Source organism: Papio anubis, chromosome 10, assembly GCF_008728515.1.
Source record: "Papio anubis isolate 15944 chromosome 10, Panubis1.0, whole genome shotgun sequence".
Lineage (NCBI taxonomy): Eukaryota > Metazoa > Chordata > Mammalia > Primates > Cercopithecidae > Papio > Papio anubis.
The window spans coordinates 11,185,668-11,198,715 of NC_044985.1; the positions used below are offsets into that span (position 1 = coordinate 11,185,668).

At 54.7% G+C, this 13,048-nt stretch overlaps 1 protein-coding gene across 2 annotated transcripts in view; it reads right to left on the reverse strand.

Moving 5' to 3' along the window:
* STEAP3 (STEAP3 metalloreductase) overlaps positions 1-12,057 on the reverse strand; it is a 44,784-nt gene extending 32,727 nt beyond the window's left edge. Inside the window, exon 1 of one of the 2 annotated variants that reach the window (XM_003909204.5) lies at positions 11,794-12,053. The gene's annotated coding sequence lies outside the window, so the exon portion shown is untranslated. Of the gene's footprint in view, positions 1-11,793 lie in introns of both variants that reach the window. The other variant, XM_031651183.1, reaches the window with a different exon arrangement.
* Between the last annotated feature and the right edge of the window lie 991 nt (positions 12,058-13,048).

Sequence of the window (13,048 nt, forward strand, 5' to 3'; positions counted from 1 at the left end):
AGGGTCACCTGGAGGACTGATGAAAACATATTGCTGGGCTCCACATTCAGAATTGCTGGTGCTGCTGGTGTGGGGACCACACTTTGAAAAACACAGCGTAGGTGCTCAGGAAAGGGCTGTGGAAGGGGTGAATGAACTAACCACTCACTTGCATGCAAGAGCAACTCTGTTTTGACTTTTTTTTTCCTGGGTCTTTACAGTTGGCCCAGCTCCCAGACCACTTGGTCCAGAAAGTCCTCCCTGTTCACAGGGACTTCGCGTATTCATGCTCTCTCTGAGCTCCTCTAGGTCTTGAGGGTCACATGTATATGCCCTGTCCCTACACACCCCTTGGCTGCCCAGAGCTGGGTCTCTCAGGTGAGAAGAAGGTGATCAGTCATCGTGGCATTGTTAGCTGAGTCAATGAAACGAATCCCATGGGGACCACTCCCTGGCTACATGTGGGTCATTAGGCCCACTGCAGGCTGGGGAGGGAAGCAGTTCTAGGGGACCCTAAAGATCTTGGAGATCCGGGAGTCCCCTAACATCTTGACTGGGAGGATATTCCCAAAGGACAGAGTCTCCTGGCTGACCAAGAATCCAGATGGCCTGCCTGCCAACCAGGAGTCTCTCACTACCGTGCTTTGACAGCCCAGCCTGGGAGAACTGCTCACTGGGACAGTTCATTACTACCCACTGCCAGCGTATGGGAAGGAAGATGATCAGTGCCGGATGGGAAGGGGAAGAGGAAAGCCCAACCGTCAGCACCAAGGCCAGGGGCTTGAAGCAGCAGAGGGGGTGGGGCATGCTCAAGCCCTAGGGTCCCTTTGCAGCACAACTTTAGGAGGTGCCATTTACATAGTAATCGCTGTGGAGAGTGCCCTCTGCACAGCCTGTGCAGTTTTATGCAATGGTCTGTCCTGCCAAACCTCCTCTGAGAAATTCTCTTATTCGTTATTCCCAGAGTACCTGCTGTGTACCCAGCATGGAGCAAGGTGCCAGGGCCATACAGGTAGCCAAAGATGACCTGCCCTCTTAAGGCTCTTGGGAGAAAGGCCAGCTACACAATGCAGGAAGGAGCAAAGTGCTGGAATGAGGGGATGACTGGGCACTATGGAGCCAGGGAGGAGGGCTTTACTTTGCCCAGGGAGGCCAGGGAGCTGGACTGTAGGGGCAGCCAGCTCCCTATGGGCCGGTTAATCCAGCCAGGTTGGAGGCCATCAGGCAATGGCAGCTGAATCTGCAGCCTCAGCGTCTGGAGCTGAGTGGTTTCTTGCTTTCCAGGGAGACCTGGAGCTGCACAAACCCTGGGACTGGTGGGTCTTGTAGGCTGTGGCTGCCCCCACCCTTCCCCTTGTTATGGCATAGGATTTACTGAATCAGGGATGGGCCTCAGCCCTGCTCCTGGGCAGGGCAAGCCATGGGAGTAAGGAAAGAGCAGAGTTAGCCAAGACACACAGAGGCAGCTCAGGGTGTCTGCCACGGAGCTCGGCCTGCCTCACATCACCTGATTTTTGGGCTTAGGGATGCACATCTTCTCCTGGTTTGTCCAGCTGCTGCGCTGCCTTTTACTGGAAGCCTCTGAGGGGCCCTCCCCTGCCCCTCAGTGGCCTCTTACTTTGGATTCTCAGGGATACTGGAAGTCGGCCTCCACCCTGTAACTGCTCTGCATGGGGAGAGTCATGCAGCCACTTCCCAACCACCTGCCATGGGCCAGCTCCAACTTTTGCAAGAGCTCTGACTTTTGCAATAGCTTTCACGTTGCCAGAGTCCCAAGAGCTCAAAAGGCTGGTCCTAGAAAGGCTTCTACCTGGGTCTAGGACAGGGAGGACTTCGCGCTCTGGAACTAACTCTGCACTTTTTGTCACATTACCATTGGCTGCACACACTGGTTCTCTTGTCTGTCACCTCATTGGATGGGGGCCAATAAAAAACTCATTTATGTGCCTCTAGCACCTACTGGGGCCTGGCACACAGTAAGTGCTCAATACATTTCTGTGGTTTGAATGATTTAAGACTAGATTCTGAGGGGAGTATTTGTGAGTCATAGCTGTTCTCCCCAGAACCTAGCTGGGGCTCTCTCATACTCAGTGGTGATGAAATAATAATACTATGAGTTTCTAATCCCTTCTGCAGTTTGGTGACATCGTTAGACCTAGTTAAGCATTTCGCTATTTGATAAACTTAGTAACACTGAGGACGTATGCACAGATGAATTTAAACGCTGGAAATACATATTAGCGAAGAGACTGCTGCAGCTCTGGTCAAAGTGAAAATCAAACACCAGATCTAAGGTGCACTGAGGTGCAGCCTGGTATGGGGGAACTCATGGAAGGAGCCTTCAGGAATGCTGAGTCAATGGCTTCAGGGTTTTTGGAGGCTTCTGGGCCAGGGCATAGCAACCATTTGGAGGGGGTCTGCCCAGTCTCCATTAGGTGGGGGTGTCAGGGTAGGTGAGGCCTGGCTGCTGCCATTGGTAGATGTGCTGTCTCCTTGGCCCTTCCAAACCTGTGTTTGCCTGGTCTGTGTCTCTGGCCACTTCCCACCCAGAGCTCTTGCTTTCTTTCTGCTTAGGTTATAGGCTTAATCTTTTTCCCTGGGAAGTGCCTTTCCCCCAACTAGCTAAATTCAACAGGAAGGCCCAGTGCCTCTACAAGGCAGAATTAAGTTCCCCACCTCTTATCTCTGCGGCACAGGTAACAGGATGCAACAAACATACGGTGGTATGTACTTTCCCTTAGAGGTCCCAGGGGTAGGTGGTGGGGGGGCCCTACTCCCCATCCTCTCGATCACCCCTCCCCACATGCTAATGTTAGTATTAAAACGAACACCCTTGGATATGAAGAATCAACATCTCCCAGTCAGGTAAAGTGAATAACAGCTTCTGCAAAGTCTTTCCCATTTTATGGATCTGAAATTTACAATGTAAGTCAAAAGCAGGGCACATTTTATGCAAATAAGTTTTCAGGGAAGTCCCCCACCCTGTGACTGCCCCATGTAGCAACTCCGGGCCTCCCCTATAGCGTGAATTCCATCTTCCCCAACAGAGAGGAGCTGGGCAGGCACATCCCAGCACCTAACAAAGGCTGGCATGGGCACAGCTGCAATAACCAGGAGTCAAATGCAGAGAAGTGCCCGCGAGGCGAAGTCGGGGATCGTGCCTGAGGATGTGTGCACAAGGTTTGACCTGCGGAAGGCTATCATTCCTTCTACTTTGCAGAAGAGAAAACTGAGGCCCAGACAGGTTAAAGGACCTCCTCCGGGCCCCGAGTTGGCTCTTGCCTGCCCTGGTTCCACTGTGCCCTGGGCCTGTCCAGTCCCTGCATTCGAGCTGCCTCTGGGGTGGCGAGGGCCTGCGGCTCATTACTCGGGACGTGAGTAACAGCTGGTCACCCGCTCAGCACCAAGCTTTGGTGTCTTCTGCTTTCTTCCTCTTCGGTTTTCTGTCTCCTCAATGAGCTGCTCCAACTCACACTTTCCAGCCTCTCATTCTCAGGCTGTTTCTGCAAATCCAGAGCTGCCCGCTATCCCCAAACCCCCAGGCTTGGTTCTCACTGGGCCTGGGGTCCAGGAGGCCCCACCTGACCCCAGGTCCCTCTTGCTATCCCACCCCTAGCCTCCCACAGCTGACCTGAGGGGAGAGAGGATGGAGGATGCCAGTCTCAAATCATGGTTTAAAAGCTTGGTTATAGCCATACACATCTAATTGGTATATTTCTATTTTCTCTGTGGGCATTTTCCCTTTCTGATGGACTCTTACAAACATTTTACTGTTATATTTCTTGTAATACTGCCTGGAATCGTTATTTAGACATCATTAAAAAATTATTATATTTTTAAAAGGAAGGCTGAGAAGTTCCTACAAAAGAGAATACAGAAAGCTCAATCACACTCGAGCCAATACCCACAGAAATACACATGCGCGCAAGGTAGGTCTGATGGAAAAGAGTTTATCATCATACCACTTTGCAAAATAAAAGTGAATGAATAATTTAGAGAGCTTTTTACAAACATCTAGATTTTCGAATCATTCTAGAAAAATCCGGTTCAATGACTCGCAGCAGCAGTTCCGTGCTAAACCAATGCAGAAATGGTTACCAATGAGAAAAATTTACAATTCCCAATGGGCCTGCATTCCACAGAAATGCATCATAAACATTAACATCCTTACACACACACACACACACACACACACGCAACTGTGTGTGATAAATCCTTGAACCTTTGACTTTTAAAAGCCTCCTGACTTAATAACTTGGACTCCCTTTCCTCAAAAGGGGGCCATGAAAACGTGCAGATGATACATATTTCCCATTTTATACTGCACTTTTTGCAGCCTGTTCCAAGGCAGTACAGATCTCTGGGAGGTGTCAAGTTCCTCGGACCTCCTGGAGATTCAAGGGGCGCCCTCCAGTTGGCCAGGGGTCAGGGGGTTGGGGAGCTGGAGGGAGGGGTTTGCACAGGACCCATGCCACCTTGGATGTGCATCAATGCCAGATTTACCAACAGCAGGCTGGTGCGACATCTGGCTGACATGAGGGTCTGAGGGTCTGGGGCTCTCAGGTCACTCGACAGCCTCACCATGAGGTGAGCCACCTTTCTGGCTCAGTCTCCAACCAGGACAGCCTGGCTTTGGTTCTGACTTTTGGTTTCTCAGGAGACGAGGGACCTGCCAGGGAGAGAGCCAGCTGCCTCCTCCAGCCTGCACGCCAGCTCTTGGCCGCAGGGACTGGACCGGGAGTGGTGACTGATGCTTGGTTGGAGAGTGCACTGAGAGAGCGCAGCTCTGGCCTGCTGCTTCCTGCTCGGGGAGGAAACCTCACTGGTGATAATTAGTGGCTCAGACTCAAGTCTCTTTGCTACAGGAACTGAGGTGGGACGACCAGTAGAACCCAGGATGCATAAAACGAATAAATGTCATCTAATGTGCGCACACACACATGAGAGAGAGAAAGAAAGGGAGAGAGGCATTTACTCTTTGGGATACAAAGGCAAACATAATGGCTGCAGAAAGTGGCAATTTATCAATTTCTGTGGGGGAAATTTATTGCAGTCACCATGGTTGCCACTGGCTTAGTGATAATGCTCTCAGCATTTGGTGCCCACAAAGGCTTCATTGTCATCTTTACTTGCTTGTCAGTGCTCACAATGGGGAGAAAGACAGACAGACAGACAGACCCACAAACAGATGACAGCACTTGTCTCTGGGGCAAAGCCTGGACGGGGGCTGAAGAAGACACAGGCATGTTTCTGTTGGCTGGGGATGGCTTTTCAGTGGACCTTGGAGGCCACATCGGCAGCCCAAAGGAGGCTGGAGGTTTGGAAGCTTTTGTGTTGTTGAAGCGAATTATCTGCAAGTCCATTCTTAGGGATAAGTGTATTCTATTGTTTTCAACTTGTTTGGAACCCAGCGATCTTGGAATAGGGCACATCTAAGTATCCCTGGCATCTTTATCTCAAGCCTGCGTGCAGAACCTATTTATCAGATCCCTGAGCATCTGATAAACAGGTTCTGGGCAGGTTTCCTCTATCATCACCAAACACCAAGCCAAGGCCTCATTGTGCTCTGTGGCCCCCTGGGTCTCTTCTCTCCTGTTGGAATGGAAGCTCCTGTGGGCAGGGCTAGATTGCTGAATCTCTGCGGAGTCCAGCACAGGCCGGTAGGCAGGGACTGACTTCCACTACCCCTCCTTCCAGTCCCTGCCTACTCCACCCCCCACCACAGCCAATGGCATTCCTTCCATCTCAAATCTTGACATCCTCCTGGTGCATCCCAATCCCCCTTCCTTGAAGATCCCAGCCCAAGGCCTTGGGCACTTAAGGCACCGGCCATCTCCCCCAGTCCCCACCCCTGACAATCTCTCCCTGCTTTGAATTCACAGAGGCAGCTGTGTTAGTTGGTGGACCTAGCTGGACAGAGCTGTGTGTGAATTCCGGTCCAGCCATGTGCTAGCTGTGTGACCTTGGGCAGGTTGCGTTCCCTCTCTGTCCTGATGATTAAACAGTGAATGTGAAACCCCTAAACACATGTCTTCCTTAGGACTGCTCTTGTGTGCACCTTTCCTTGCTCTGCTGTGGCCACTCACTGCACATGGCCCCTCTGCCACTCTGGGTGCTCTGTGGTCAGCTGAGGGAGGGACCTATGTGCCCTCCACCCCAGCACATCCTCACACTCCCTCACATCATGCTCTGCTTAGGTGAAGCTGGTGGATACCTGTTGAGCCAGCGGGTCTCAGGCAGTGCTTTCAAATGTTCGTGAACACCAGAATCGCCCGGGCAGTTTAAGTGGGTGGGTTTCTGGGCAGCCCCAGGCCCAGAGTCTCTAGTTCAGTGTGTTGGTGTGGGGTGGACAGGACCCTATTTTCCTATCAAAGCTGCTGGGGGGGTCTCCAGATCTCTTTGGAGAAGCTGCACTGTGAGGAAACCGCACCTGAGGAAAGCAAACCTTTCTGTTGCTTTTGAGAGTACAGGAGCCGGAGAGTATACGTTCCTGGAGGGCTCCAGGTCAGCGGTGACAGCTGGCCCCTGGGGTTCTCACTGAGACCTTGGCTCTACCCCGAGCTCCCTCAGCCTTGGGATTTCCCCTCCTCTCAGCACCCCCCACGCAGCTGCGCCAGATGTTAAAGGTCACGGGAGGGCAAGCAGCAGCCCCACTGGAACTCACACCAGCCCGGGTGACGCAAGGTTTCCAACCTCCAGCCTTCAGATCTGGGAACACCAGGAGGGCAGGGCTTTCCCAGATGCCCGCCCCTCCATCTACCCATCACCCTGATTTCTGGCTGCTGGGCCCAGCACTGTCTTGCTTCCTTCCCTTCCAGTTCCAGGTAGCACCTTCTTTCTGGCCAGTCCAGAGACATCTCCAAGGGCCAGAGGGTCATCTCCAGAGGGCCCGGCGTCACTTCCCACAGCTGCTCTGGCCTTACACCCAGGTTGGGGCGATTTGACGGCCAATGGTGGGTCCTCTCAAACTCCACTGCATTCAGTGTGCTACTGACCCTCGTGCAGGCCTGGATGGTCACCCAGAAAGCCCCCTTGGATGCCAGCAAGCCCACTGTGGCAATATGCAGGCCAGACCTCACCTGGAGGGCCCAGCTCACAGCCACTGTATCCTCTAGCTGTGTACCCAGAGTTCACCTTCAGAGAGACCCTCGCCCTGACTGGGGGTGTACCGTTACCCTCTCAAGCCCACTGGGAAAATCAGGCACCACTCGCCATAGCCTGCTGGCCACCCCACCAGTTGGATGCTTATAGAAATGGGAAGCAGCCGGGCATGGTGGCTCACACCTACAATCCCAGCACTTTGGGAGGCCGAGGCAGGTAGATCACCTGAGGTCAGGAGTTCAAAACCAGCCTGGCCAAACTGGCAAAACCCCGTCTCTACTAATAATACAAAAATTAGCCGGGCGTGGTGGAGCACACCTGTAATCCCAGCTGCTCGGGAGGCTGAGGCAGGAGAATTGCTTGAAATGAGGAGGCAGAGTTTGCAGTGAGCCGAGATGACACCACTGTACTCCAGCCTGGGCGACAGAGCAAGAGTCTGTCTCAAAATAAATAAATACATACATACATACATACATACATACATACATAAAAGAAATGGGAAGCTTGTTCACTCGCAGACCCCAGCATGGCAGTTCTGGGGGCCCTGCTGTCTACACATGACCCGAGACAGCTGACACCACCAAATAAAGCTTAGTGGGCCCATTCACCAACCCCAAATCTCTTTACATGTACCAAAGTCGGCTTTATAATCTTGGGGCAGTATTTTTTTTACAACTTTAAAAAGAAGGCTTACACAGGCGATGTTTGCTGAGCTCCCACCTGGCTCTCATTAAGCAGAAGGCGGAGATGGAGGAAGTCACTGCCTGACTGAGGAACAATCAGTGCTCACCTGTTGCCTGCGCTGCCTGGTAACTGTGGGCATGCAGAAGACAGACTGACTGGGAAGAGTTGAGTATCAAACAATTCTCCAGTGACAGTGTTCTTTTTTTTTTTTTTTTTTGAGACGGAGTCTCGCTCTGTCGCCCAGGTTGGAGTGCAGTGGCCGGATCTCAGCTCACTGCAAGCTCCGCCTCCCGGGTTCACGCCATTCTCCTGCCTCAGCCTCCCAAGTAGCTGGGACTACAGGCGCCCGCCATCTTGCCCGGCTAGTTTTTTGCATTTTTTAGTAGAGACGGGGTTTCACCTTGTTAGCCAGGATGGTCTTGATCTCCTGACCTCGTGATCCGCCCGTCTCGGCCTCCCAAAGTGCTGGGATTACAGGCTTGAGCCACCGCGCCCGGCCGACAGTGTTCTTACAGCGCTGAAGCAACCAACGCCTGGCCCATTCGGAGGAGTGCTCATGAGGCCAGGCCACACCTGAAGAGGAGCACACTCTGCCCCTGGGTTGAAATGACAACGTAAGAGTTTCTTAGCCACGAGCAGTCGCCTGTCAGCCCTCACCGCAGGCACAGAGGTTGATCCCTCCGGCTCAGTGGGTGAGGGGAGGGGGTGTCTCTGGTTTTGCATCCTGGCTCATTCACATGAGCAATAGGTCCTGGGCCTCACCGCCACGCGTCTCCTCACTCAGATTCACATGTACGCAGAGGGCATGTGTGTTTGTGGAGTGATTAATGACAACACTCATCCTGCTAGCAGTGGGACTCAGCTGGTCTTAGAGTGCCTGGCTCAAAGTTAGTGCTCAGTAAGTGTTTGTTGAATGAATAACCAATGAGGCAGAATTTGGACAGGAGAATGTGGCGGTTAGTTAGTGGCTAGGAGTCTCAGGATAGGGGTGGAAAAAAAGAAGTTGGGGTCCATATGTGCTTGGAAAGTCACGTGGTTGGGAAAAGAACACTGTGGACCTCCTAAGAGTCTCCAGGTACAAATGAGCTCCTGTAGGTAAAGTATTTGGCCCGGGAGCCGGCACATGGGAGGCTGAATGTCAGTGATGAGGACTGGCATTTCAGGCGAGATGGTGGTGGTGTGTGGCATGCCAAGGATGTGATGGTTGGAGCACACAGAGGCCCGGGACCCGTGGGAGGCTGTGTTGGACAGGTGGGTGGACACAGCTGCAGGAGACTGATGGGAGGAAGCAGGACTTCAGTAGCCCAATGTTTGAAGACCACCTAGTCTCACCCCGACCCCTGCCCCTCTCCTCTCCAAGTTCTGTGATCTCCAAAGCCTCTCAAGTTGGGATGGGTTGGCAGGGGTGAGGTAGGAGCGGAAAAAGAGGCATACACCCTTCCAACCCCTAGAGGGAGGAAAGGCGCCAATTTGGCCTTAGGTTCTAATAACTACTTAAACTGGCAAACATCCTCATTTTAAATCGAGAGGCACCTCCCTGGTCTAGATGCTAGAAAGCGGTTTCATAGTACTCAACCTGCTCAGCTCAGGCCTGCCCAGCTCAGGAAGACCTGGCCACTATGCACCGTGGGTGGACAGGAAAGAGCAGATCCAGCCTCAGCTGGAAGACCAGGGAGCCCGACTCCCCGAATGACCTGCTTCCTTCCCCTGCCCCAGCCTGCCTGAACCTCACCCTAGTCCGCTCAATTGTTCATTTGCAGCTAGACAGGGAATGCAGCAGGCAGCATAGACCACCAGTCTGGGAGGCATCAGCTGAGACAGAGTTGGGAACCCTGCGGCTTGGAGCCAAGGCCAGCTCTGCCACAGAGTACGGAACCTGGAGGCCACTCTCTGGGCCTCAGTTACCTTCTTTAGGAAAGTCAGTGGTTTGGTCTAGAAGAGTGCTGGGCCTGGAAGGCCCCTCACTGGTTAACGCATAAACCTGAGGTGAAGAAGGAGGGATCTGATATTTACTGCACTCCTAAAATTCAGCACTTCACACATTTAGTCCCCCAGATAGGCATCCTTGTTTTATGAGGATATCCTGTTTGAAGCCCTTGGCAAGGTTTTGCAAATGAACAGAGGTTCAGAGAGCTGAGGGCTTCATGTCAGGGGGTAAGGAGCTGAGATTTGGACTCATCCATCTGACTCTAAAGCCAGACTCTCCCCCCAGCTCTCAGCCAGCGACCTTTACCCACCCAGCTCTCAGGTGTGCGCCTTTGGACTTCACTCAAGAACTTTCACTTTTTAACTATCTGAAGCCCTGCCCAGCACCCTGGTCTCTGATAAGCCCAAGGAGGGAAGGGCTGTGGGCCAAGGATAGGAGACATGAATGGGAGAGGAATCTATCTGTTTGACATTTCTAGGCTGGAGAGGGCACATGTGTGATCCCAGCTTGACCTGGCCTGGTCCTGGGGACCTCAGCAAACCTGGGGCAGGCTGTTCAACCTCCAGGTGGACAAGTGGCCCAGCCTGAGTTCCCTGCTGGCTCTGAGGCCAGCATTAAACTGTGTTAGTTCCATACCTGCTGCCACATTGCCTGGCTGAGGCCACCTGCTCCATTTAAGCCCCTTCAGGACACTAGTGACACCATCTACCCCACTCCGCCCACTTACCCATCAGACATTGGCTAAGCACCTGCTCCCTGCCAGCCCCTCTGCAGGCCACCGGGGACACAGATGAGTAAGACACAGTCTGGGTCCTCCAGGTGCTCCTAGCTGATTCAGTCAGCTTTGGATGGGACTTCGGGATCTATATTTTTAACAAGGCTTGCAGGTGACTGAGGGGACACACCCACGTGGGACCCTTTGGTTTTGTGGACCTTCTGCTTCCCAGCACTGTATTCTTGGGGCTACCAGAATCCTCTTGAGGACACAGCCTGTTTCACCCCACTGGTAGGTTCCTCTGGGCTCCAAGTCAGATAACTCTGGGTTCAAATCCTACTTCTGCAACTTGCTAGCTGTGTATCCTTGCACAATATGTGGACTCTCTGAGGCTGTTTCTCCATTTTTAACAAGAGATAATGGTGCCTTCCTGTTGTGAGGATTAACTGGGATATTATGCACAAAGCCCTTAGCAAGAGGCCTGGCACACATAAATGGGAATATCTGCTGTTAATTATATTATGGCTGCACTCTGATGGACAGAAATACCTCCCTGGGGCTATTTCCAGAACCCCCCACTTCTGGAGTCCATCTCTGAGGTGGCCCTGGACACCTGGGAGGCCTCTCCGTGCCCTCTGCCAGGGCTCCAGCAGGACCTTCCTGCTTCTCCCCACGAATCCGGCTTTCTGGTCCCCAAACGGCATATTATCTGGGCACACCCTCCCCTTCATTTACCCAGAGTGACCAAAGTTCCAACCACACCTCTCCGGGCCGCCTGTCCCCAAATTTCGGGGAAGTGGGCAGGAGGGGGAACTTTGCCGGGCAGGAAGGGGAACTTTGCCAGGCAAGAGCTCTGCGGGCAGAGGCGGGCACTGGTCAGACCAGCCTCCTCCTGGGGACCAAGGTCGGGCGCCCCTGCCCAGCCCCTGCCCCTGCCCTGCCCGGCTGCGAAGGGACTGGGAGGTCTGGCGAGGAAGAGCCTGGAAGATCCCGCCCACAGCTACCAGCCCTCCTTTGGGACCGCTGGCCAGAGCCCCAGCTGTGGGACACACGGAACCTGTGGACTCAGCCGGGGTCACCTGGAGGGGCGCCCACGTCTGCACCCGGGGCTCCGGAGCCTGCTCCCCGCCACTGTCGCCGCCGGCCCTGCCCAACTCGCATGGCGCAAGCGGCTTCTGCGCCTAGGGAAGGAAGGCACGCGGGGTGGGGGCCCCGGTTTCTCTGCCGCCCGACGCACGTGGCTCGGTCCCAGGGCAGAGGGGTCGCCTCCAGACGCGTGGCGGCACCCGAGGTCCGCGCGGCGATGGCGCAGGGTGCAACCGGGCGGGTGTCTCGGGGACCCGGCGCAGCACACAGCCCCGCGGAGACCGGGGGAGGGGTCACTCACCTCTGCGGCCAGCCGCTCGGAGCAACCGCGGCAGCTGAAGGTCCGCGGCGAAGGCAGTGGCTCGGCCCGAGGCTCCTCCTCTCGCGCGCCCCACCCGCCCGGGAGGGCCGGACCTGCAGGGGAGGTGGCCGCCCGCCAGCCCGCCGCAGCTTATCCGGCTCGGCCACCTCCCCCGGGGCCGCAATCAGGAGCCTCCGGGTCCTCGCTCCCCGCCCAGTCCTGCAGGCCCGGCAGCGGTGGCGGCGTCTAACCACCCTCCTCCCCTGGCCCCAGGCAGGAGGTCCCCAGCCGGGCTCCAACACTTCCTGATTTGCAGTGCCCCGCACACAGCTGAAGTGAGCAGAACTCCGGGACCGCCTCTTAACCCGGCCAGGGAGGGCACCGAGGCCAGGGTGACCTCTAGACCTCTAGGCCCCCCTCTCTTAACCTGAGGAGCATCTCGAATCCTTGTCCATGTTATAACGGAGGCCAAGTGGCAGCCATGGTTGCAGGTGGGAAGAGACCAGGGCGCCAGATTGGGTCCGGATCCCTTCCGTCTCAACAAGGTTGCACCCAGGCCTTTGTGGTCCTGCCCATCTCTGTCCCTTGTCCACCCTTTTGACCCTTCCCAGCAGTCCTCAGGTTCCAAGACCGGTGGGATGGCGGGCACCTTTCTCCCGGAGGTGCCTCCCTGTCTAGGCCTTCTGGACTCTGAAACCCTACCCGTCCCCCGCTCCCCCTGGGGCACTGCTCGATGCCCTCCGCACTTCCAGTGCCGATGGCTTCACAGCACAGCAGTGAGGCCGGGCATAAGTACGGTGAGGCCGTCTGTGGGCGCCTTTCTAGAGGTGTGCGCCCTGGTCCGAAGCCCTTTCTCACCTGTGGTCACAGTTGCCGGCTGCTGTTATTCTTTTTGCAGGTGAGGAGACCCGGGCTTTTGATTCGTGGAGGCTGAGTGGGGGTTCCTGACCCCTGATACTCTTTCTAGAGTATTCCTGGGGGGCATATTCTATTAGCTTCTGATGAGGAGCCTCAGGTTATTTTTAGGAAGTCTAAGAATCCTATTTTCTGGGGAGCCAGCCTCTGTTGGGGAGATAAGCCTCCAGAGGCCAGAGGCAGGAACTGGGCCTCAGGGAAGGCCCCACAACTAGACCCCAAAGGGTACGGTAGGGAGGAAGAGGCAGAGCTCTGGTCTCCCTGTGGAGGGAGCGCTGCTGTGAGGGCCTTTTCCTCCACCCCCAACCCCCACCGAGACCCACCCGCAGGCGGTTTGCTT